A 24,981-nucleotide genomic window follows, 5' to 3' on the forward strand; every position below is an offset into this window, starting at 1 on the left:
ATGAAAAGAAGCTGATTTTGCATATCACACACTGCTTCACTGTCCCTCCAAAGGCTTTCTATTACACACGTGCAAGGGTCACAGCACACACCACTACAGTAGCAGCAGTAGTAATTCCCTCGCCCGGGTTGCTTTTATATCAAGCTCAGACAAATCCATCAAACCGAAGCCTAAATACTCACAGGAATCTGCTTCATTCTTGTCCGCTCGTCCTCAGAAAGACAGAAGAACCCTTCCTCTTCTGCTCAGTTTAATCCCACAGGCGTGAAAAACAGAGAGTGCTGAGGAAATCCAGAGAAACCTCTACCACAGCAGACGTGGGAGAGAGAGAACCCCGCCACTAGCGCATGGAACAGTGCAGAGCGAGAGAGGCGCTGGGGAGACATATGTTGCCAAAGCCTTTCGTCTGGCAAAGAAGCTCATTAAACGAGTGACAATCACTCCCACAAAGCCAGATCTGAGCGCTTTTCACATGGAGTGTACAAAGAAGGAGAGAGAGGGTGAGAGAGAATGAATGAAAGTGAAGGAATTCTGGATGGAAGAAGTTGCATTTAAAGCACTGAGGCATGGGGAGACTTGTTTATGTTTTGTGCCATAGATGTCAAGATCCATGTTTTGCCTTTTGTAACACTGCCACTATGGTTAAATAGGGGTTCATTTGGAGCTTAGTTAAGTACTATTTCGTATTAAAAAGAAAAAAAAAAGCTGCAACTATGTTTTTACATTTTTACAAGACAATGTGAGCAGTGCTAGCTGGTGCAAGAGTAGCTGATGTTCTGGGTGATTGCAAGGGCGTTGCTATGCAGTTGCTAAGGTGTTCAAAGTGTTTTTCAGTGTGTTGTTACATGGTTGCTAGCGTGCTGCTAGGTTGTACAGGGTGATCAAAAGCCCACCCACAAATATGATATAGTGGTCTACATGTAAGTTTATGGGTTTTTTCTGTCGTTTTATCGTCCACCACGGTAAATACAAAAGAAAATCTATTATATATGTTTTGTTTTCAAATCCCTAACCATAAACATGAACAACCGCAAAAGTGATGATTTCTTTATCAAAAACTACTATACACATCCTTTAAGAGAACTATGTTCAAATCTGAGAAAAGCAGCAGCATTTTAGCAACATCTTTTGAAAGAAAATGTTTCACCCAATTGTTAGTTCAACAATTCAGTCAATGTAGTCCAATGTTGTTTAAAATGTCTTATTTTGTGTTCCAAAGAAGAAATAAAGTCATACAGTTTTGGAACAACATGAATTTCTATACACTGTATCATATTTATTTTACATAAAAAAAATGTTAATGACAGCATAATTTTATTTGTAGGATAAACAAAATATGTATTATCTTGTGTTTAAAGTGTTATAGGTTACGATATGATTCAGACTGTGCACTTTCCACTATAATAAATATATAATCAGTTTTGAACAATAGCAGTTAAATAGCAAATACTATTTATATGCTTAACTCTTTTCCCACCAGTGTTTAAAAAAAAGAAAAAAAGTTGCCAGCCACCGGCAGCGTTTTTGATCATTTTCACAAAAGTTTCATGGGCCCCAGATTATTTAGTTGTATGCATATCTGAACATGCCATATATCAAAAGAAAGCATGGAAAAAATACTATGGAAGATAATGGCTACTGTCAACTGTTTGTCTGATTTCTGAAACCAAAAAAATCGGTCACCATGGACCAACATTTTTTGATAACCTCTGACTTAACCTCTGACTTGAATCCACCTGATTGACAGCAACAGTTCATCTGTACGTCACATATAGGACTAAACCCCTGGGGACCATGTGATTTGCCGACAGAGCAAATAGCACAGGGCTGGACATAGTCACACTCTCTAAACACAAAAGCCCCACCCCTCTCACACAATGCTGAGGGTGGAACGGGCTCGCCTTGATGTATGATGTGGAAATGGGCGAATGGGTGGGGAGAGTTTGAAATCGGGAAGGGTTGACATGTTTGCTTCAAATATGCTGATGTAGGTGCCGCTGACGTATCTGCCAAATGGAAGAGTGCCCATATTGGTAAAGGAATAATTAGTCTTTCGGGTTTCCAGGAAATGATGCCTTTCATCTGTCAAGTGCTTTCCGTGTGAGGTGAGATCATACAATGTGCCACCAATTAAAGGAAACAATATTAAACGTACAGGTGACATACACACTCCTAATTAAAATTACATTAAAATGGATTTGTTCATGTGTTCACTGTTTGAATGTACCATTAATTTCATTATCTGTGACTCCTACCCATTACATGGCTCGGGACTGCCTGAAATGCATGATGGACTTTCACATATTCTTCTATGTAAAATTATAGCTTGGTGTCTGAAAGATGTTTTGATCTGCTTCCATACAGGAAAATTTTTCACTAAATTGTGCTTTCGTTAAGCCAAAACCATTTCCCGTTTCCTGTTTAATGTGCTTGGAATGACATTTGACTAACTGAGGAAATTATCATTTTGTAGTGTTCACATTTTCTAATCCCATGCATTTTTTTCCATAAGGAAATACATTTTTAATGAAAACTTTAAAGAATGGTCTACTGCGAGCTGCAATATTGTGTAATATTATGTGTAATATTATGTGCTTTTGTTGAAGCCATCAGCCTGTATTATTTCATCAATTTGTTTTTAAAATAATTGGTTTTAACTGTGAAATTCTTGAAAAGCTACATAAGAACTGTTGCATTCTATTGCTCAAGTGTACTGAGTAGTTTTAGAATGTTGCTATGGGGTTGCCATGGTGTTTTGCGTGGTTGCTAGTGCATTACTAAGTGGTTGCTAGGGTGGGTGCCAGGTGGTTGCTTAATCATCAATCAGCAAAGTAATCATTCAATCAGTCATAGCATAAATAGGGATGAGTTAAATACTAAGTAGGCACAATAGCAGTTATGTTTGTATTAACAAGTACAGTGAACAAATATAACATCTACTATTGAGGCTAAGCTGTTGTGCAAAGAGGGCATTCATCTGAACTTGGGCGGTAATGTGAACAAGACCCTTTAAATGCCCCCTTTACTGGTTGAAGGAGGGACAGAGGAAGGTTTTGGCAGGAAGAGAGGGTTGTTTGATAGCGTGAGCAGATTGCCAGACAGAGAGAACACTCAAAGCGCCACTGTGCCGACGCTGAACTGACGGGCCCTTCCAGTACCCAGCATGTCCTTTTTAAGTACTCGGAGGATGAAGCTGCCATTATGGCCGCACAAACAGAAAGAGGGCTGATGAACTTCATAGGAATGCTTCCTCCTGAAAGCAACAGGGTTGGAATGGAGTGGCGGGAGAGAGGGAAGAGAGTGAACGGGAGGGCAAGCTGCCAGTTCCACCAAGCTTAGTCTTCACGCAACCAGGCCGAAACAAACCTGACATTGTTTTGGGCACTGCCTAGGGGATCACATCAATTCTTTCTTTTTCTCTTTCCTCCGCTCCTCGATTTCATTCACTGTTCAGCCGGAAACTGCTCTCTCGCTTTTCCACTTTGGAGGATTCAGTTGAGGTTGTTTGATCTGTCATTATCATTTTCTACACCCTCTTGTTCTGTTCTGTTTGTTTTGTTGCTTGGTAGTTGAATAAGCTATATATGACTGAATAATATCTCTTATGTAAATGAGTAAAACAAAACAATATTGTGTTGGAATTAACATGCCTGTAGTAACAAATAACAATGACTATATTCAAATGTTTCATTCGAGACCATTTAGAAGCAAACAAAGAAAATATGATTGCATAGCTCAATGCCCGTACAATACATAGTTAAGGTGATGATACACGGGGAAACTTTTTGAGCAATGTTGCTGGGCAATGGGCAACCAGGTGAGACACAGGGCCCACGACCGATCTAAAGAATCCAGATAGAAATTTGTTGCCCATTCTCAATGGGAAAGCGCCCATGCAACATCGCTCTGCAACATTTCCCGACAACATTGCTCAAAAAAGTTGCCCGGTGTATCATCACCTTGTATCAACACCTTAAAATAGTTCACCCAAAAATGAAAATTAGCTCATGATTTACTCACCCTGAAGCCCTCCTAGGTGTATGACATTCTTCTTTCAGATGAATACAATCAAGAGTTATATTAAAAAATGTCTTGGCTATTCCAAGCTTTATAATCGGAGTCAATGGGTATATTTTTTTGGAAGTCCATCAAAGCGCATCCATCCGTGATAAAAGGGCGTTGTACATCAAGTTCAAGGGTTACGCTTTTGTCAAGTGTCCGTTCGAATGAATCAATTCAAAACTCGGATTCAATGATTTGTTTCATTATTTTTAAATTGTTAACGGAAGTGGCATTTGCCATCTATTAGTGTGGGAAAACATGCATTGATTAGATTTGTACAGTCTTTCTTTCTTTCTTTCTTTCTTTCTATTTAGTTATAATTTATTAATTAATTTATGTTGTGAAATTACAGTTCCTCTATTTAAAAAAATAACCTATTTTGATATTTGCTGAACGTTGCCAAAAGGCTGAAAAATATGTCCAAACCTTGTCCGAGGATAGATGTAACACTTCCCCATGACCATAACTGTACAGACTGACTGAGGAGAAATGCACAACCTACAAAAACCACAAAACAGTGAAGGGCATAGAACAGTGAAGCACAGGTGCATTCCTCTATAGGAAATAACCCCCCTCTAACCTTCAAGCAATGCTGACAACCTACACAATGAGCTCACCTGGGCCCTGATCAATGCCCTCCAGCATGTCAGGATGATATATGCAGCAGCATTTAGAGTGTCTCAGAGCTGGTGATATAGGCTGAGGCATAAAGACCGCTGTACAACATGTGCTAGGTCAGGGGCAGGACGAACCCAGTTCACCAGACCGAGTAAGGATGGTCTCCTGCTGACTGAACGCTAATCCAGCGTGCAATGATTACTGAACTGAACTCTTTCCAGACCTACAGAACCGCCAGAATATGTTACTTTTATCATTTGAACGATACTTCTTTTCTGGTGCTTTTTCTGGTGCTTTATGCATACTCTTTCATGACTCGTTGTGAAACTGATATATTTAAGGGCTTTATATGTGTGTTTTTGTATGATTTACTATTACTTACTTTGTATTATCACAGTTATGTATTGTGTTTGAATAATCTTCATTTGGGGGCTTTTCGTTAAAAATTATTTGGAATATCATCTAATTAGTTTGTCTAATTTGATCTTTATTTACATATTTTCATTTATTTTCACACTTTGTAAGTTTTCATTGCTTCTCTGATCTATTTTAATTCTTAAGCTAGTCTGTAGAGTAAAACAGCAGCTGCTGGTGCAAAAAAAAAAGAAAAAAGAAGTTAGCATGAATTAGCTTGTTTGACATGCTCTTACCATTGATCGTGTCACTGAAATCAAACAACATTGATCAATGGCCCCCCATGGAGTGGTATAAAATGCTTCCCTAAGTATTTATTTTGAGTAAGGTCAATTTACTCAAATAATTTATCAGGTAGATTTGCTCCAGAGCTCCAGAAGTTCATTTGGTTTGCCGCCAAGTACCTCCTTGTGAACTCTTTCAAACATGTCATAATTATCTTTTATCTGATGTGTAGTGCTCCATGAACTCTACCACCATATGTCATTCTAATAAAAAACCCATTGTCTTGATTGCCTGTGTTTATATGCAATTCCCCTTAGCCTTGCCATTTTAATAGCAGCTAAATTGTTTCCAGACGCAAGATTAAAGAAGCAGCAATATACAGGACACAATTTACTGTATGCATACATTATACAATCTACAAGTGTGCCGAGATGAAAATATAGCATGTTCAACACAGCTGTTGAGAAAGCTATCAGCTGAAACCCATGCTCATGTTCAAAATGGAATTAACTTAAGTGTGTTAAAGTGAGGCTTAGAGTGCCATATGGTTAACATAACTCAACCTGAGAGAGAGAGAGAGAGAGAGAGAGAGAGAGAGGTTGAGGGAGAGGTTGAGGGAGCTCAGACTCCTTTCTGGCAGTCTTATTCACAGATGGCACTTTCTGCAATCACTGGCTGGCATCAATGACCATGTGATCATTCTTCCTGATTAACCGCCCCACCTAAGACCTTGTGCAAACATATGTCAATTAAACAAACATCCTTTGCTGGGTGTCAAAGAAGTTAACTTGTAAAACTGTCTTATGTTTTGCTAACTTTATACTGCCTAGTGGTGTGGATTTAGCGCATAAACAAAATATACTACCGTGAATTTTTCCCTTCCTTTCAAAGTTCTAAATAAACCTGATTTTTGAGTACTTTACAGAAAATACTATTTTAGACTTTCTACTTAAAAATTTCAGGTTTAATTCAATGTGTTCCTTTGTTATTATTTGCAAAATTTACTAGCAATATCTGAGTGAAAATTGTTTCAAATGAAACCTTTTTTTTCAGTGTAGTTAGAGATGAACGATATTATATGGGTATTACATCAACCGATATTTGTGATTTTTAAATATATCTGTATCGTTCAATTTTTTTATATATTAGCCAATGTTGGGAATTTAACTGCATGCTCATTTCCCCCCATTTTCACATTTAGATTACTTTTGTCATCATTTAAAGGTATAGCGGAGGATCTTTCCGAATTTTAGAGAAGTCCCGCCCTCTCCAAATTTTTTAAAAATGCACATGCGCAACACTCTATTTGCTCCCGAGAGGTAACGCCTATTAAATTATAAACTAACTCAAAAAAATTCACGCAAGACAAAATGTCAATTGCCCTTCCGTGTTTTATTTACTTATTATACTGATCGATTGAGTGACCGAGGACTCAAGACATGATATGCAATGGAGAAGTAGCTTGTTGCATTTGTGTAATAAATACTATGGTGAACACATTGTAATTATCGAAAATGAACACACAAGGTTTTAGAATATTTCAGCGTGATACCATTTACCATTTGGTCATAAGGCTACTTTAGACAAATTGAGATGTTTACCGTGTCTACGCGGTGCATGACTTGTGCTAGGGCTAGCATCGCTAATCATAGCTTACATTAACTTTTACTAGAAGTGATTTTAAATGGATTTCTCCAAATAGCATGACAAACTTTACCTGTCTAGTAGAATCTTCGCGACTGCGGCATCAGTGGGAAGCCCAACCTGTGCTTTTAGCGCACGCCAGCGTGTGAAATATTCACCCAAAATCACTCTGGTCTTGTTTCTATATTATGCGGCCTTTCTCTTCTTACCATACACTTCGTATACATTTTTTCTCTTTCGACCCTCTGCCATTTTCAAAGGAATGGCTCAAACCGTATCTCATCACACATAATAGACATGAAGTGCGCATCCGCAAAAAGCGAAAACTAGGGACGAGCACATTCAACGGCTTTACGTAAACATATCACCAGAATGATTGACACTTAGGTGGACCAATAGTATAGGCTACCCAGCCGGAAAAAGAAAATCCTCCGCTATACCTTTAAGACTCAGTAATTGAATGATTTAAAAACACTTTTTCATATAATATGTAGAAGAAATTCATATGAAAATTGTACAGTAGTCTCGAGATGACAACACAACACGTTGTATTTGGAGCTGTTCACGTCCCCGGACCAGGAATTATGTGTTTCTGTGAAAACACTATCAACGCCTAAATGAATGGTGGCACAGCGATCACGTAGTACAAGTATGAACACTCAGAAAACTGCTATATTAGAAGCTGTAATTACAAACTACAGCTTGTTGTAAAACGTACTCGGTTACTAACGTAACCTCGGTTCTCTCTAGAGAGGGAACGAGTACTGCATAATATCTTACGCTATGGGGAAAATTTCTTTTCCACAAGATATTGAAGCCAAAAATTGTCCTTAATTTTGAATTAATGTAAAACGCTGTGCGGCAGCATGCAGACATAGGCAAGACGGCTCGCGTGCCTATTAGCTGCCCTGCGGCAACAGCAGCAGCCTATCGAGAGAGGCCCTGCGTGACGTGATACCCAATGGGGGCGCTTCGTGCCCATTTCATCACATCCCGCCAGATTAGGCATGGCCTTGGCCTATAAATACGCTCGACAGGCTGATGCAACTGGTTTTCATCACTGAAGCGAACCAGCGCTGTTGTATGCACGGCAAGATACGCAGTACTCATTCCCTCTCTAGAGAGAACCGAGGTTACGTTAGTAACCGAGTATGTTCTCTTACGAGAGTATCTCTCGTACTGCGTAATATCTTACGCTATGGGGAACACAATGCAACACGCCGTGCATACTGGGATCCGACACCAAAGTCAGTGTTCAGCCTGAACTGGGTATAAGTAGGGGTTATTCAACACCCATGGAGCTGTTCTATCGATCAGTGAGCGATGCACAAGCAAAACGTCCGCAGGTTACGACTGTAAGCCTTGTTCCCTGAGAAAGGGATCGAGGACTGCGTCGAATGACACTTTGGGGGAACGCCCCTCAGCGTAGCGCCTCTGAAGTATGAATGAAACTAAGCCAATCTCTGATTGGTGTTGCGTCATGACGTAATGTGTGACGGCATACAAGCGGAAGCTATAAAGGACGCCGGCACACATGAGATGTCAGCTTCTGTGATGAAGCAAGCGCTCCCAGGCAGGGGAAGGCATGGCGGAGGGACGCAGTCCTCGTTCCCTTTTTTAGGGAAAAAGGGTTACAGTCGTAACCGGAAGACATTCCCTTTCGAGGGAACTCGGACTGCGTCGAATGACACTTTGGGGGAACGAGTACCCACTATGCCACAACGCGCCCTGCCTGTCCTAGTGTGAAGCTGGTCACAGGCACACTTAGGACGAGAGCACGAGAGTGCCAGGCGTAGACGGGATGTCCAGACTGTAAAACCTAATAAAGGTGTGGGGGCTGGCCCATCCTGCTGCATTGCAGACCTCTTGGATTGGGGCCCCCGAGAAGAGGGCTCTAGAGGACGCCATGCCTCTGGTTGAATGAGCTCTCACAGCCAAAGGTGAAGGCAGATTGCGCACCTGGTAGGCCAAGGAAATAGCATGGACAATCCAGTTGCTGATGGTCTGTTTGGAAGCGGAAGACCCTTCTTTGGCGACCCAAAACACAACAGCAACTGGTCTGACTTCCGCCATGAAGAGGACCTCTGAATGTAAATTTTTAGAGCTCTGACAGGGCAGAGCTGTGAAGTCTCTCTTCATCCACCGTCACGTGAGGTGGAGGATGAAAAGTCTGCAGAACCGTAGGCCGTGCCGCATTAGATGGAACCTTAGGCAAATAGCCCGGCCTAGGATGTAGGATGGCTTTAATGTCGCCTGGAGCAAACTCCAGGCACCCGTTAGATATAGAGAGCGCCTGGAGATCTCCTACCCTCCTCAGAGAAGTAATGGCCAACAGAAAAAACACCTTCAGGGAAAGGTTCCTGGCCTCAGCCAACTCCAGTGGTTCGAAGGGGGCCTCGGCCAGCCCTTGGAGAACCACTCTCACGTCCCATGTGGGAACCCTGGTACGAGCCGCAGGTCTCATCCTCCAAGCCCCACGGAGGAAACGTACGACCAACTGCTGTCTCCCCAGAGGCCCATCACCCAGAGGAGCATGGAAAGCCGCAATGGCAGCCACGTACACCTTGAGTGTGGACGGGGTAAGACCAGCTGAAAAGCGATCTTGGAGGAACTCCAGAACGGAAGCCACTGGGAAGTTAACTGGATCCACCTCACGCTCTCTACACCAATTGGTAAAGACATTCCACTTTAAGCTGTACAGTTTCCTCGTGGAGGGAGCTCTAGAGCTGAGTATGGTCTCCACTACTCCAGCTGATAGGCCGGCCTCTAGGTACTGTGCACCCTCAGGGGCCAGACCCACAACTTCCATAGCTCGGGCCGAGGGTGAAATATTGAGCCCTCTGCCTGTGTCAGCAGGTCCCTCCTGAGGGGAATCTCCCACGGAGGGCCGTCTAGGAGCGATACAATGTCTGAGAATCATACTCGGGCCGGCCACAACGGGGCTACCAGCAGTAGACTGATCCCGTCGCGACCACCTCGGGGTGGAGTCTCCATTCCCCGGGCCTCAGCCCCTGTCTCGACAGGATGTCTGCTCCCTGATTTTGACTCCCTGGGATGTAGGTTGCTCTTAGAGATAACAGTTTCCCCTGGGACCACAGGAGGATCTGATGCGCCAGTCTGCATAGAGGGCGAGACCTCAGCCCCCGCTGATGGTTTAAATAGGCCACTACCGACATATTGTCTGACCTCACAAGGACAGGATGACCTTTGAGGTCTGTCAGGAAGCTCCTCAGAGCTCGGAACACCACCAATATCTCCAGGCAGTTTATGTGCCAGGAGGAATGATGGTCCTGCCATAGGCCTGTCGTAAAGCGGCCGTCCATGACCGCGCCCCAGCCCGTGAGGGAGGCGTCTGTCGAAACGGTTTTCCGGCGACATGACGCTCCCAATACTGGACCTTGGGACAGAAACCAAGCTTTTTTCCACATAGTTAGGGAACGAAGGCATCTGCACGTAACCCTGATCATGCGGAACGGCTCCCCCCTCGGGGAGAACCCCTTGGTTTTCAACCACAACTGGAGAGCCCTCATGTGTCATCTACTCAATGTTTCACAGTAATGGCTTGGCCTAGCTCTATCCTGGACACTGTGGCCAGAGTGGACTCGATTCGTGCAGGAGACAATCGTGCCCGCATTGTGACCGAGTCCCACACCACTCGCAGAAACGTGGTTCTCTGGGCTGGTGTCAACACGCTCTTTTTCGTTTTGAGTCTCAACCCCAGGCTTTGAATGTGGGTGAGGACGATATCTCGATGACGAACCGCCAGCTCTTGTGACTGGGCCAGAATCAGCCAGTCCTCGATATAATTGAGTACCCTGATGCCCTGGAGCCTAAGGGGTGCTAGAGCCTCAGGGGTGCTAGAGCTTCATATTGGTACGCTTCGCCCCCGAAAGCGAACCTCAGGAACTTCCTGTGAGATGGAAGGATGGATATGTGTAATTATGCGTCCTTTAGATCTATCGTGACAAACCAATCCTCGGATTGAATTTGACTCACGATGATGGGAATAGTGAGCATCTTGAACCTGAATCGCCTCAGAGAACGATTTAAGTGTCTGAGATCTAACATTGGACGCAACCCCCCATCCTTTTTGTGAACTATAAAGTAGCGGCTGTAAAACCCGGACTCCCTGTCCGGTGGAGGAATACGTTCTATAGCCTCCTTTACCAGCAGGGAGTTTACTTCTTGTTCCAATACCCGACCCTGCACTGGGTCGACTGCAGTCCAGACCACCCCGTTGAACCTTGGTGGGCGTAAACCGAACTGTAGCCTGTACCCCTTTTGAATAGTGCGCAGGGCCCAAGGCGAAATATTTGTGAGATTTTTCCATGCATCGAAATATTTTACCAATGTAACCAGGCTCTCGAGCCTGGTTTCGGGTACCAATCGGGATTCGTTCTCGACCCCCTGAAGCCCATCTCCATCAGGGTTCAACCGAAAACGATTCTCGGTGGGCGGACGCGATTGCTGCCTGGCCGGAAGCCTGTGGGGCGGACAGTGCAGCGCGCGTTCGCTGGAAACCGATGCGTCCCGAAGCGCACTTGGCGGCGGGAAGTCGACATCAATTTCCTGCGGGCTCCGCGGAGGAGGCGACGGGTGGGGCTACCCGCAGAGGACATAGGCTGGCTAGGACCTCTTGGATGAAGCTTTTTAAGCCTGCAGGATGGCCCTCAGGCTCCTTGAGGAGGGGCTCTAGACACAACGCTCTCCTTTTGCGCCTGTCTGTAGGCAGAGGAGCTGGTGGCAGGCTGCGGCTGCCCACTGGGGGTAGGCTTCTTCGGTTTTGAGCGGCGAGGAAGGTATTGTCTGAAGGCTGCAGACTGCTTTTTCGTCTCCTGAAACCTGTCGACGACGGTGTTTCTCATTGATGCCCGATAAGTTCAACCATAAATGTCTCTCCGAGAACACCATTGCCGCCATGGAACGGCCGATAGCGCGGGCCGTTTCTTTGGTGACTCGGAGAGACAGATCTGCAGCCTTCCTCAACTCCGTGATATCATCGGGAGTTGGTCCCTCGCCCTCATCAATATCCCTTAGAAGGTCGGCCTGGTACGCTTGGAGAACTGCCATGGTATGCAAACTTGCACCAGCCCGACCCGCAGCCATATAAGCCCTGCGGCTTATAAGGAAGATGTATCTCTGCAGGGCTTAGTGGGCAACACCGGGGTTTTTAGGGAAGATGCCGACTCAGGAGATAAATAAGTGGCCAAAGGTTGTTCCACCGAAGGCATCGTCCCATAGCCGTTCTCTCGCGCCCCCATGATGTTACTATAATTTAATATTGGGGGATTGGACACGCGAGAAGAGTCTGGTCTGTTCCAACGAGTTGTGTAAATCAGGGAAGACCGGCAAACCCCGGTGACGAGGCTGTTCTCTGTGCTGCAGGAAGCGCTCGTCCAACTTGCTTTTCACTGGCGCTTCCTATCTTTCATGTGGCCAACTAAGATTTAATTTGGCCACTGCATGAGAAACAACCTCCACCAGCTCCTCATATGCGGGGACATGGGGTGGCGAGTCATCCCCAAAAGCCCCGCCTTCGATGTTGAGCACGTCTGCTTCCTCGGAAACAGAAAGCTCGAACAACGGGTTCTCCAATCGCTCGGAAGAAGCCGCGGAGCGGGCTTCCGCGCGAGGCGGGAGAACCTCGGAACTGGCAGGGGGATCCTGAGAATGTGCCTCGGCAGTCTCAGGATCCCCTGTCAGATCCATCTGCGAGCCCCATGAAGAGCGTCGCCGCGCCGCCTCGGCGGGCGCGGGTCCCGCACCACGGGGCTCGCGAGCCTGGCCATCCTCTTTAAAAAATGGCAGGCGGGAACGCAGCACACGGATCGATAAAGCTTCACAATCCTCGCAAGCAGCCCACTCGAGAGCTGCCTGCGCATGCTACATTCCCAAACAATGCACACACAAACGATGTGTGTCCCCACCCGTAATATAGCGAGGGCAGGGATGCACACAACGTCTGAAACTCGCACTCGCCATGATAGATAATATATATATGTGCTTGTGTAACTGACAGACAACACCAAATAAGACATACAACAACAGAGAGCGCTTGCTGAAGAACAGAAAGCTGACATCTCATGTGTGCCGGCGTCCTTTATAGCTTCCGCTTGTATGCCGTCACACATTACGTCATGACGCAACACCAATCAGAGATTGGCTTAGTTTCATTCCTACTTCTACTTCTGCTACGCTGAGGGGCGTTCACCCAAAGTGTCATTTGACGCAGTCCGAGTTCCCTCGAAAGGGAACTCAGCATTCTGTGCCGGCGCAGCGGGGCAGATGGAACTGAATTCTAGACCGACAGCAGCTTGGCCTGTAAGGCGGGAACCTCTAGGTTATAAAACCTTATAAATGTAGACGGCGAGGCCCAGCCTGCCGCCATACAGATATCTTGCAAGGAAATCCCGTTAGACCACGCCCAGAACGAGGCCACGCCCCTCGTGGAGTGCGCTCTGACACCCAAAGGACACTGCAGGCCCTTAGAAGTGTAAGCCAGCGCTATGGCATCGACTATCCATCTGGATAGGCTCTGTTTTGATGTGGCCAGTCCCTTGGAGCGTCCGCCAAACAAAACGAAGAGCTGCTCAGTCTGTCTGAAGACAGACAAGCGGGACACATAAGCTCTCAGTGCCCTGACAGGGCAGAGGGGACTCGCATCCTCTTCCTCATCATGAAAAGGGCGCATAGGGAAATAACCTGGAAACCTGATAGGTGTGTTGAGGGATTTGGGCACGTACCCATGCTTTGGTTTGAGTATGACTTTTGAGTCATTAGGCCCAAACTCCATGCATGACGCGCTTACTGAAAACGCTTGCAAGTCCCCTATGCGCTTCACTGAAGCGAGAGCCATAAGGAATACCGTTTTGAGAGACAGATGTTTCATGTCTGACAAATGGATTGGCTCGAATGGGGCACCTTTCATGGCGGGAGGATTCAGCCTCCGAGCTCTCCTGAGGAATCACACGACCAGACGTCGGTTTTGCAAACACCGCTATGGCCGCCACATATACTTTGAGCATGGATGGGGTTCTGCCCTTATCTAGCAGCTCCTGAAGGAAGGAAAGCACTTCCGTAACCCCACAGTCTGCGGGTGAAAAGCCCTGAGCTTGACACCAGGCAGAGAACACCGACCACTTTGAGGAATAAAGCCTTCTAGTAGACGGGGCTCTAGCCTGCGTGATTGTGTTTAACACTCCCTCTGGGAGATTAGTGGGTACCCGTTGATGGCCCATGCATGTAGGGACCATAAATCCGGGCGAGGATGCCAAATCGAGCCCTTTGCCTGAGAGAGGAGGTCTCTCCTCACCTGTATCGGCCACAGGCCAGTGCTGGTCAGCCGCATCAGGACTGGGAACCAATTCTGGTTCGTCCAGAGCGGAGCCACGAGCAGCACTGGGCATCCGTTGTCCCTGATTCGTTCCAGCACTTGGGGCAGGTGCGAGACGGGGGGAAAAGCATAGTGGGGGTAGCGGGGCCATACGTGGGCCAGCGCATCCCTGCTCTTGGAGAAAAAGTTCGGACAGTGAGCGTTTTCTTGGGACGCGAACAAGTCCACCTGCGTTCTGCCGAATGTCTCCCACAGCAGTTGGATCGTCTGCCGGAGCAGCGACCATTCCCCTGTTGGGACATTGTTTCTGGACAGACGGTCTGGTCCCAGATTCAGGCGACCAGGCACATGCGCTGCTTTCAGTGAAAGCAGGTTGTGCTGAGCCCAGACCAGGAGGCGTTCCATCAGCCTGTAAAGGTTTCAGGACCTGACGCCACCCTGGCGATTTATGTATGCCACCACTGACATGTTGTCCGACCGGACTAAGACGTGGCGGCCTTTTATCTGGGGACAAACGCACAGTAGCGCGTTGTCGACTGCCAGCATTTCCAGACAGTTTATGTGTAGGAGCTTTTCCCGTTCTGACCACTGGCCAAAGAACGGTCTGCCCTCGAGCAGCGCTTCCCATCCCCAGGTGGAGGCGTCCGTGGACACCACCGTCACACTCGAGGGAGTCCCCAGACTCACGCCTAACTGACACCAGTCGGCTATTTTCCAAGGTTCCAGAGCCGAAACGCATTTCATGTCGACCCTGAGGCGAAACAGACCAGAGGTCCATGCCCGGGGTGGAACTCGCGCTTTCAGCCATAACTCCAGTGGGCGTATGCGAAGCAGGCCCAGCAGAAGTACTGAAGATGCCGAGGCCATGGGGCCCAGCATTTTCTGAAACCTTTTGAGGGGGACTATAGAGCCGCAGCGGAAGGATTTCGCGGCGCGCTGAATGTCCAGTTCGCGCTCCGGCTACAGATGTGCTGTCATAGACAGCGAGCCCCGCACTGTTCCTGGAAAAGAGATTTTCTGGCTGAGAAACAGCGAACTCTTCGCCCAATTTGTCTGTGAGACCCAGATTCCCGAGATGCTCGAGTAATGTGGTTCTGTGTTCTATGAGCTCTGAATGTGATCGAGCTAGAATCAGCCAATCGTCCAAGTAGTTCAAAACTCGCATGCCCTGAAGTCTCAGGGGTGCGAGGGCCACGTCCATGCACTTCGTAAATGTACGGGGTGCTAGGGATAGGCCGAACGGTAGGACTGTGTATTGATATGCCTGGCCCTCGAAGGCAAATTTCAAGAATCGCCTGTGACGTGACGCTATTTGTTTTTGGAAAAAGGCGTCTTTCAGATCTATTGACATAAACCAGTCTCCCTGGCGCACTTGCGCGAGGATTTTCCTGGTTGTCAGCATTCTGAACTGGCGCTTCATAAGCAGTTTGTTCAGCTGTCGCAGATCTAGAATGGGTCTGAGACCCCCGTCTTTTTTCGGTACCAGAAAATATCTGCTGTATAGCCCCCCTTCGCTCTGAGATAAAGGTTCTATGGCCCCTTTGCTCAGCAGTTTCGCTATTTCGGCTCGAAGTAGATGAGATACTTCATTGTTTACCGTGGTTTCGACTCGCGCTGTGTAACGGCGGGGATGTCGAGCGAACTGTAGCGAATAGCCTCTTTTTATAGTGTTCAACACCCATTCTGATACCCCGGGAAGCTTTGCCCACGCCTCTGCGTGAATAGCTAGAGATAGAATGAAAACCGCAGAGCTTCGGTGTGCTGAGACATAAATACTGTGTTTACAGTGTGCGAGGCGGAAGGCGCGCCGATCACGGCGGGCAGCCTGGTTGAGCTCGAATTCTCTATGACAGATTGTGGAGAGAGAGCGAGCGAGACAAACCCCATGGGGTTGAGCGTGTCTGTGAGGGAATGTGGGCGCGGGACAGCGGGCACACTCACTGCACTGAAAACACCATCTGCTTGTGCTGACTGAATGTGTGTCGGTTTCGTTTTTACAGAAACCGAGGGACACGTATCGTGTAGTGTTTGTGGGCACTGTGTCGTGGGCACATTCACTACAATTTATTTATTTATTTTTTTACAATCGACATAAGTCGATTTTATTTGTGCTAGCCCTGAACTGTGGCGGGCTGTGTCTGTGTGTGGGAATGGGCACTGAGACGTGGGCATTCTTACAACACTCATAACACCATTGGCCGTGGCCGGAATACCAGAAAATACACTCTTTTTTGGGATTTATCTGGGTCGCCGTAAAAATGGCGTTTGTGTTCAGGCAAGCGGGCTGGGGTACTGGCTTGTTTACTGCGAAATACACTGGAACAGTCACATTGTTTGGAACTGAACGAGTGAGAAGTTTCGGTGGAGTCTGGCCGCGGCGAGACTTAAACAATGTGGGTCTTAGCTGACTGTATGTGTGTTGGTTTCGTTTTACAGAAACCGTGGTACATGCAGTGTGTAGTGTTTGTGGGCACTGGTTTGTGGGCACATTCACTACATTTAATGCACAATTGACATGAGTCGACCTCATTTGTGCGAGCCCTGCACTGTGGCGGACTGTGTTTGTGTGTAGAACACTGGGCTGTGGGCATTTTTATTACACTCATACACCATCGGCTGTGGCCGGAATACCAGAAAATACACTGCTTATTTGATTTTTCTGGGTCGCCGTGGAAACGGCATTTGTGTGCAGGCAAGCGGGCCATGGTACCGGCTTGTTTACTGCAAAATACACTGGAACAGTCGCATTTTCTGGAACTGAACGTGCGAAGGTTCGGTGTAAGTCTGGCCGCGGCGAGACTTTTTATTTTATTTTTATTTTTTTTATCTGCTGCGAGAGCTGGGATCGAACACGGGTCTCTCGTCCAGATAAGAGAGCGTCATCACAGTTTTGTGTGTGTGTTGGCGTTTGTTTGCAGGCGTGCGTGTTATACAACAGGCTCATTGCTGCAATATCGACATTTTCAGCCACTCAGACAACGAGGAGCTGAGAAACGTTTGATAAATGGAGATTGGTCCGGCCTCAGCGGGACAAAAACACACTCTTTCCTGATTTCGCCATTGACGCATGTCCACGGGGGGCGGGGTAGCTTTCTTGTAACGTAAAGAAACCTAGCCGCGCCACAGTTTTTATGCTGGCCCGTTTCCCTGACGACTTTTTCCATTTGTGTGCAGGCAAGCGGGCCATGGTACCGGCTTGTTTACTGCAAAATACACTGGAACAGTATTTTTTTCTGGAACTGAACGAGCGAAAGTTCGGTGTAAGTCTGGCCGCGGCGAGACTTTTTATTTTATTTTTATTTTTTTTTATCTGCTGAGAGAGCTGGGATCGAACACGGGTCTCTCGTCCAGATAAGAGAGCGTCATCACAGTTTTGTGTGTGTGTTGGCGTTTGTTTGCAGGCGTGCGTGTTATACAACAGGCTCATTGCTGCAATATCGACATTTTCAGCCGCTCAGACTACGAGGAGCTGAGAAATGTTTGAGAAATGGAGATTGGTCCGGCCTCGGTGGGATCAAAACACACTCTTTCCTCATTTCGCCATTGACGCATGTCCACGGGGGGGCGGGGTAGCTTTCTTGTAACGTAAAGAAACCTAGCCGCGCCACGGTTTTTATGCTGGCCAGTTTCCCTGACGACTCGCGGGCAGAGGGGGGAGGTCCACAGAGCTCCCCCAAATCCTCACTGTCCGACGCCAGGATTGAGCAGCTGGTCTTCTCTACAGATGCAGCTCTCTCGTCATCAATAACGGCGGAAGCGGCGACGCGCGGCGGCCGTTGTCCGTAGCGAGCGACTCGAGTGAAGCTGGTGAAGCTGGCGGGCGAACCGGCGAGCTTTCACAGGCTGGAGAAGGCTCGGGGACCTGCTGAGTACGGCGCTTTTACGGCGCGGCACTACAGTGGGCGGAAGAGCAGGCTCTGAGAAGGATGCCAGGCAAGTCCTCAGAGTCACCATGGGCATCAGCTCGTAATGAGGGCATTCGCCGTCAGCGAGAGCCGCGTTATCCTCACCCAGGCAGGAAGCGCAGATGACGGTCCCCGTCGCTGAGTGTGGATCGGATCTTTAGGATCTTTGCATCTTTAAAAAGACGCAGCTCTTTCAGGTGAGAGAGAGATATATAGTGATATTGTGAGTGTGAATACACACTCTTAGCTGTGAAAGGATATAAACGCCGGAAAGCGTAGCAGGTACGGCGGCTTAAGGCGGCGAGGTGAAGGCCAGCAGCTTCAGGCTCGAAGGCTCGTCACGTAGATGGCTTTCTGTCAACGGCGCGGCTTCTCACTCCGGATCCAGCGATGCAGTAGTGCTTCGCTGAAGAGATGAAAATCAGTTTGTATCAGGCTGTCGAGCGTATTTATAGGCCAAGGCCACGCCTATTCTGGCGGGACGTGACGAAATGGGCGCGAAGCGCACCCATTGGGTATCACATCACGCAGGGCCTCTCTCGATAGGCTGCACTGTTGCCGCAGGGCAGCCAATAGGCGCCCGAGCCGTCTTGCCTTTGTCTGCATGCTGCCGGACAGCGTTTTACATTAATTCAAAATTAATTATAATTTTTGGCTTCAATATCTCGTGGAAAAGAGGTTTTCCCCATAGCGAAAGATATTACGCAGTACGAGAGATACTCTCGTAAGAGAACTAAAAAAAATCTCAAAAATGGCACACAGGGCAGGAAGTAACACAAGTCCAGGGAAAAAAACTGAGAACATATGACAGTATTAAATGAAATCCTACACCATTTTTTTTCAGTGTAGTTAGTTAGGGCTGAATGAAATAAGGGTACTAAACCAGCTGATTTTAGTGATTTTTAAATTTATCTGTATCAGTCAATATTGTTTATATATTGTCCGATATTGGGAATTTAACTGTGCATGCTCATTTCTGCATGTTTTTTTTACCATTTAGATTACCGTTGTCATCGTTAAAGCACTTAAATAATTGAAATAATGATTTAGTAACACCTTTTAATGAGATATTTAGAAGATTTAAAATTGACATTTAATTATAATGTTTCAGTGCCTACATTACATTTTATAATGAAAAAAAAACATTTATTATATAAAATTATCAATTTTATCATAAATTATTATTTAGTGAATTTTTATTTTTTATTTTTAATATCAGCCATATATTGTTTGTACACTTGTATTGCCACTTTCTTACAATGCATCTTTAAAGGAAAAGAAAAAAATGGTCAGTAATGTCCTATCTGATGGGCAGTTCCTTTGCGGCTCTCTTTATTGCCCCAAGTCTCTCATCTAGTTGACAAGTCGGGGTCTTCCTGAAACCCATTTTAATCATGTTACCCCAGAAATCAATAAACTATTTCCCCCTGGGTCAACTTCCACAATGGAGAGGGTCTGCCATCCTGAAGTACTCTGAATGTGTACTCAAGCCGTCTGAATGAAACACAAACACAAAACTGCGAAGACAAATTCATTAAAATAACCTCTGAGTCTCTTTCAAACGAATGGGTATACATGGCAACCTATCCCCGACTAAACCTCCTGTGCATGAACAAAAAGCTTGAAGGGCTGGTTTTCAAGTTTGCAAAAAAAATAAAAAAAACCCTGGTCAATAGTAATTCTGCAGGCAAAGTGCTTCACTGACCATCATCACATAAAAATTCTATCATAAAGCACTCCAGGTGGAATCCATACTACTTCTACAGACACCCCGGTTCCTGTAAAATCAGATTCACAAGTGAGATGCATGTTTCTGGGAGGCTTCCATATCAATCCTTCACTTCCTCTTGCCTTAATAAGATAAAACACAGCAGTTAGTAGGCTCATGATAATGCAAAGCATCTAGCTAATGCCTTTTAAGGAGAGGGGAAGCAGCGGTCCGTCTTTTGAGGCCGGGGGGTTGCAGTAGGGGAATGGAAGGGCATGTTGTAATACTGCTTTAATCCTGCGGTGGATAATGTATCAGGGATCAGCTCCGCATGAGCAAGTTTCTCCTGATGAGGTGGAGGTCTCAAGAAAAGCAAGGTGTTGCATTGACATTTGGGTCACAGTGGTGTATGGCTCTGGAATGCACAAGTGTTCTTTAGTCTGTCCATGCAGGAAAAGTGTGGAGAAAAAGGTAAACTTCCCTCAAAGCATTTGATCTTTCTTTTTATAGAGAATGCTTGAGAAAATTCGCTCTAATTATGAGAAAATTAAATGGTAGGATACATACCATATGACATAGGTTATGAATATAGGATAAAGGAAAGAGATAATTAAATTAAATTATAAAAGTATAATTAGGAATTCTCCGAAAGTGCCAGGGGCAATGATAAAAATGAAAATTCCAGTATTTCTTAGCCCCAGGTACAATCAATTGTGGGAAAGACACAGTCTCGTCTTTCCCAGCAAGGTGCAATTTTTTCTTCTTCCCAAAGCCAATTAACAAAGAAGCCACAGGCAGATATTTATAAGATGTATTAGAAAACTGCATTACTATGCAAATTTACCTACTGACATCCTGAGATTCATTAAATCAATCAGTTACACTGAAAGCAACAGAATCTAATGACTAGTCACACTCATTTTAGAAACTTTTAGAGGAAATTTAAGAACTGAGAAACAGAGGTGATTTTAAAGATGTACTAGTCAAGAGAACAACAAGACTATGTTTATGTGTGGTATAAGTGACCTTGACGGCTTCCTTATATCATGCTCACATTTACAGAAATTTTACACTGCATTGACAAACATCGCTGTCACTCAACACTGCAATTGAAATGAAATGAAAATCGCTTCTGGTCACTGCAGATCACTGTAAATGTGACTGGCCCTTTAAGAAAATGTTCTTACTGGCTTAAAGGTGCAGTAAGCGATTTCTGAGAAACACTGTTGATATCTGAAGTCAACCCAAATAAACACGCCATTTTCTTCATTACTCCGCCCCCAAAACACACAAACAAGCGAGGCAAGAGTGGATGTCTCTTTATCATAGCTGAAGCAAAGCAAAATAATGCTTCATGAAAAATAAAGTGAAGAAGACAAATGAATGACAATGAAGAACAAACAGTGAACATACAGTACACAAGAGTATATACAGTACAAGCAAGGCTTCTTTGTTAGTCAGCAGTAGCACACCAGCTCCAGACAAACAATGACATGCAAAACTGCTCAATTCCGATTTATTGCTCAGATCTGATAATTTTTTAGTTTGGCTTTTCACATTATCTTTTAAACGTGGCCAATATAAGATTTGAGTGTGAACTGGTGACGGTCCTGAACTGATTCGCATGCACAAAAGAATGGTAACAAAGACGGCGAGCAGCATGCAGTCATACAGAAGTAAACACAGCGTTACTTAAGTCAGCGTTTACGCGTTCATTTATAAGTTGATGTGCCGCGGAAGCCAGCCAATTTGTGTACAGGGCAATAAGGAGGCTGCAGATGAGGATGAGGAGAAAGAGATCAATGTTTTTCTTGTACAGTTTTTCCTTAAGTTTTGCTTGTTTAGAACATCTAACCTGTATCAGATTTAGGACCACATGTGGAAGTTGCCCAAATCAGAATTGAAAAGATCAGATTCCATGCAGTTTGTGCTGTTTTCATCTGAGTTGTATATGGGTAATAAAAATTGAATTTGGGCCACTTTTGCCTGCAGTGTGTGAACGTAGCCTAATATTAAAGGGGTCATATAATGGTACATGCACTTTTACAAGTTGATTGTACTGCAATGTGTGTTGGCAGTGCCTGTACACAACCATCATATAATGATAAAAATCCATCCAGTGTTTTTGTTTTAATCTCCTTATATGTATTCCCCTGTCTCAAATCGAGGCGTTTCACTGTGTGACGTCACACGGCGCATGACGCCCCTCCCACGGATGTTGATTGACAGCAGTGTTTCAACACAGCCCCACCCTGAGCGAGCTGTCATCGTAGTCCGTCATTGTTGATACACTCGAGCAGAATGGCGTCTAAGCGATTGTATTGTTCTGTTCTTGGCTGCAATAACAAACACACAAATCATTTTGATATTCCTAAATTTGAACCGCCGAAAACGCAGTGGCTGACTTTTGTTTACAATGGGAATATTACCCATGACAAACGTAAATGCGCTCATGTTCGCGCGAATCATTTCTCACCAGACTGCTTTTTAAACGAGGGTCAGTATAAAGCTGGTTTTGCTAAGAAGCTGCTCCTGAAAAAGGAATCGGTACCAACTGTTCGTGTTCCTGCTGCACCTCCTGAAGAAGTGGGTAAGTTATAACGTTTATTAACCTTTTACGATACATATTAATCTTTGCAAATCGCTTGCACGCTTCACGATGAATGCGGCTAATGTTTACACTCAGGGTACATTACGGCATGTATTCTATGTAACGTTATGACGTTCTCAATATAATTCATAATCCCACGTTTATAATGAACAACGCGTTATGGTTATTGTGTTATTAAAAACTGTGTATGCAGGTGTTACAGTTAACGTGCTAACACTAAGTTATACCTGGTTTACTTGTATGTTACTGATTAAGAAGTAACAGTACATACAAAAATAGATTAAAGTGACATTACGTTAACCAACCATTCAGAAACGTCCTGTTCGAGCCTTAATGGTCGAACTTCTTCGGGGCCGTCATCTTGTTCCGGGTCCGACTCCGGTTCAAATTGGTATGGCAACACTACAGATGTGTCCTCAGAGACTCCCGCTGCCATTCTTTCGCCAAAATATACCATCAACTGTTGTCAAGGCAACACTCCGCGTGCGTTGTGTCAAAAACACCCCACAGAACAGAGGGGCGGAGTCAGCAAGCTCATTATCATTTAAAGGCATATGCACTGAAACGGCGTGCTGAAAACAGAGCTGTTTTTGAGCAGGTAAAATTAGTGTTTTCTTAAAATACTAATGAGAATTTTTAATAAAAGTATATTACAAAGTTTTCATTTAGATCCTAAAGATTCATATTCACTTGTACAAAAATGGCATTATATGACCCCTTTAACGCAGGTCCAAAAGCTCTTGCCTGATCATACCACTTCTTTTTCCAGTAATATTCCTTTAAGCTTTTCTATTTTGTAATGTCTCTCAGCCATCTCTCTTTCTACAGTCTTTCTTCAAATCTCCCTCTTGCTCACTCTCTCTTCTCCCTCATCATGTGTGGACACGTCCGTCTAGTGCTGATTGGCTACCAGTGTGTTGAGGTGCTCGGTCCGATCCACTTTCAACACCGTTTCTCGGAAATCACTTACTGCACCTTTAAGACAAGACACTACAAGTAAATAAAGTAAAAAAAAAAAATCAAATAATAGATATCATCATACTTTCCCTAGTTGTTTAATCATAGTACCTTAAAGTAACACCAGGTAACTTTTCAACCTTCATAATATATTTCCAAGTCTCTTGTGATGGTACATCGTCTTACAATAGGTTGAATGACACGTCTGCCATAGCCTGACGGGGTCTGTAGCGTTTTTAATCGTACTTTTAAACTTCGGGTTTCGGGTAGTAACCGGCGAACAAAGAGAACTACAAAACTCGACTGCTTTACGGCATATACGTCACTTCCACCACCACCCCCACTTCCTTAAAATCGCAGGGCTGTCAAGTGTCACGCATTGAGCGTGACAGTCACTCATTTCGGTCTTTTGTCACGCTCTCCCGCCACACATTGTATTTCTCACGCTGAAAAACTATTTGTAATATATTTAATATGCCGCAGCGCCCAAAACTCTGGCCGCGCCGCTCTCACTGTGGAAGAGGCATGAATTCAAGCGCGTCTCCTCTGGTGTTGTTCGTCTGGTGTTGTTAGCCAATCAGAAGATAGCACTATTGTATCTGGGTAACATTTAACGCAACAACCAATGACACCCCGTAGTCTGGGGTGTTTTTTGGTCTGCCTGACTATGTTACGGAAGCTATCTTATCCTCCGTTTATCTTCATGAATCAGGTAATGATTATTTGTCTTGCCTCAAGCTATAATGCAAATCGATTTGTAAAATTTGCAGATTTATTTTTGGTAGCTTGATATTATAATATTGACGATATATGGTTATTATCTACCACTCAAACATTGCATTGAAGTATCATATAGATTCAGTAAAACGGTAACCAATAGACTAGGCTACTATAATGACACTGGCTTGTAAACATGATCATCGCGATCATTTATCGTTAGAAAAAAAATATAACCCATGAAATTATATTCCTATGACATGCTGAAATATATGCCACTGTACCTGGGATGAAGACATTTCACACGCGACGCAAGCAGAACACCTGCATGTGACCTCCTACAGTGTTCAGGGCTATCATGGTTGTCAACAAATGCACGATGACAGAGTTTACGACTGTAGTAGAGCACAATACTGTTTCCCAACTGTAGGGGGAGCCCGAGAGCAAAAGTTACCTGGTGTTACTTTAAGTCAATTGGTTGTTATTACAAGTTTTTGGAATGTTATGTTATGTTTAAATAAGCAATGCATTATCTATATGTCCTAAATATGTCCTAATTTGCATATCTTTGACAGAAGATAAATCTAAACATTGGATAAACCCAATTGCAAAATTTTTGTTTCATTTTGTTGACATTAGAGTGAAATGTTTTTACAAAGTGGATTTTGGATATCTCTTTTTTATCACTCCATAAATCAGAAAAAAAGCACGAGGCATTTGGTGTATGTATGTGTTACTGAAGTGGAGTTTTGCCTGCAGTGTTTTGCCTTAAACCAACACTGTATCA

At 45.0% G+C, this 24,981-nt stretch overlaps 1 protein-coding gene across 17 annotated transcripts in view; it reads right to left on the reverse strand.

Annotated features, from left to right (window-relative positions):
• The window catches only part of chl1b (cell adhesion molecule L1-like b), a 104,038-nt gene that overhangs the window by 52,285 nt on the left and 26,772 nt on the right, over positions 1 to 24,981 (reverse strand). For 2 of the 17 annotated variants that reach the window (XM_077198062.1, XM_077198064.1), the window contains exon 1: positions 183 to 423. The exons of 7 other annotated variants lie outside the window; for them this stretch is intronic. The gene's annotated coding sequence lies outside the window, so the exon portion shown is untranslated. Of the gene's footprint in view, positions 1 to 182; positions 569 to 24,981 lie in introns of those variants that run through there. 8 more of the 17 variants (XM_077198070.1, XM_077198068.1, XM_077198057.1 and 5 more) reach the window with 6 other exon arrangements.

This window comes from Siphateles boraxobius, unplaced genomic scaffold (genome assembly GCF_051911475.1).
Source record: "Siphateles boraxobius isolate OS27281-9 unplaced genomic scaffold, OSU_SipBor_1 41, whole genome shotgun sequence".
Classification (NCBI taxonomy): Eukaryota; Metazoa; Chordata; class Actinopteri; order Cypriniformes; family Leuciscidae; genus Siphateles; species Siphateles boraxobius.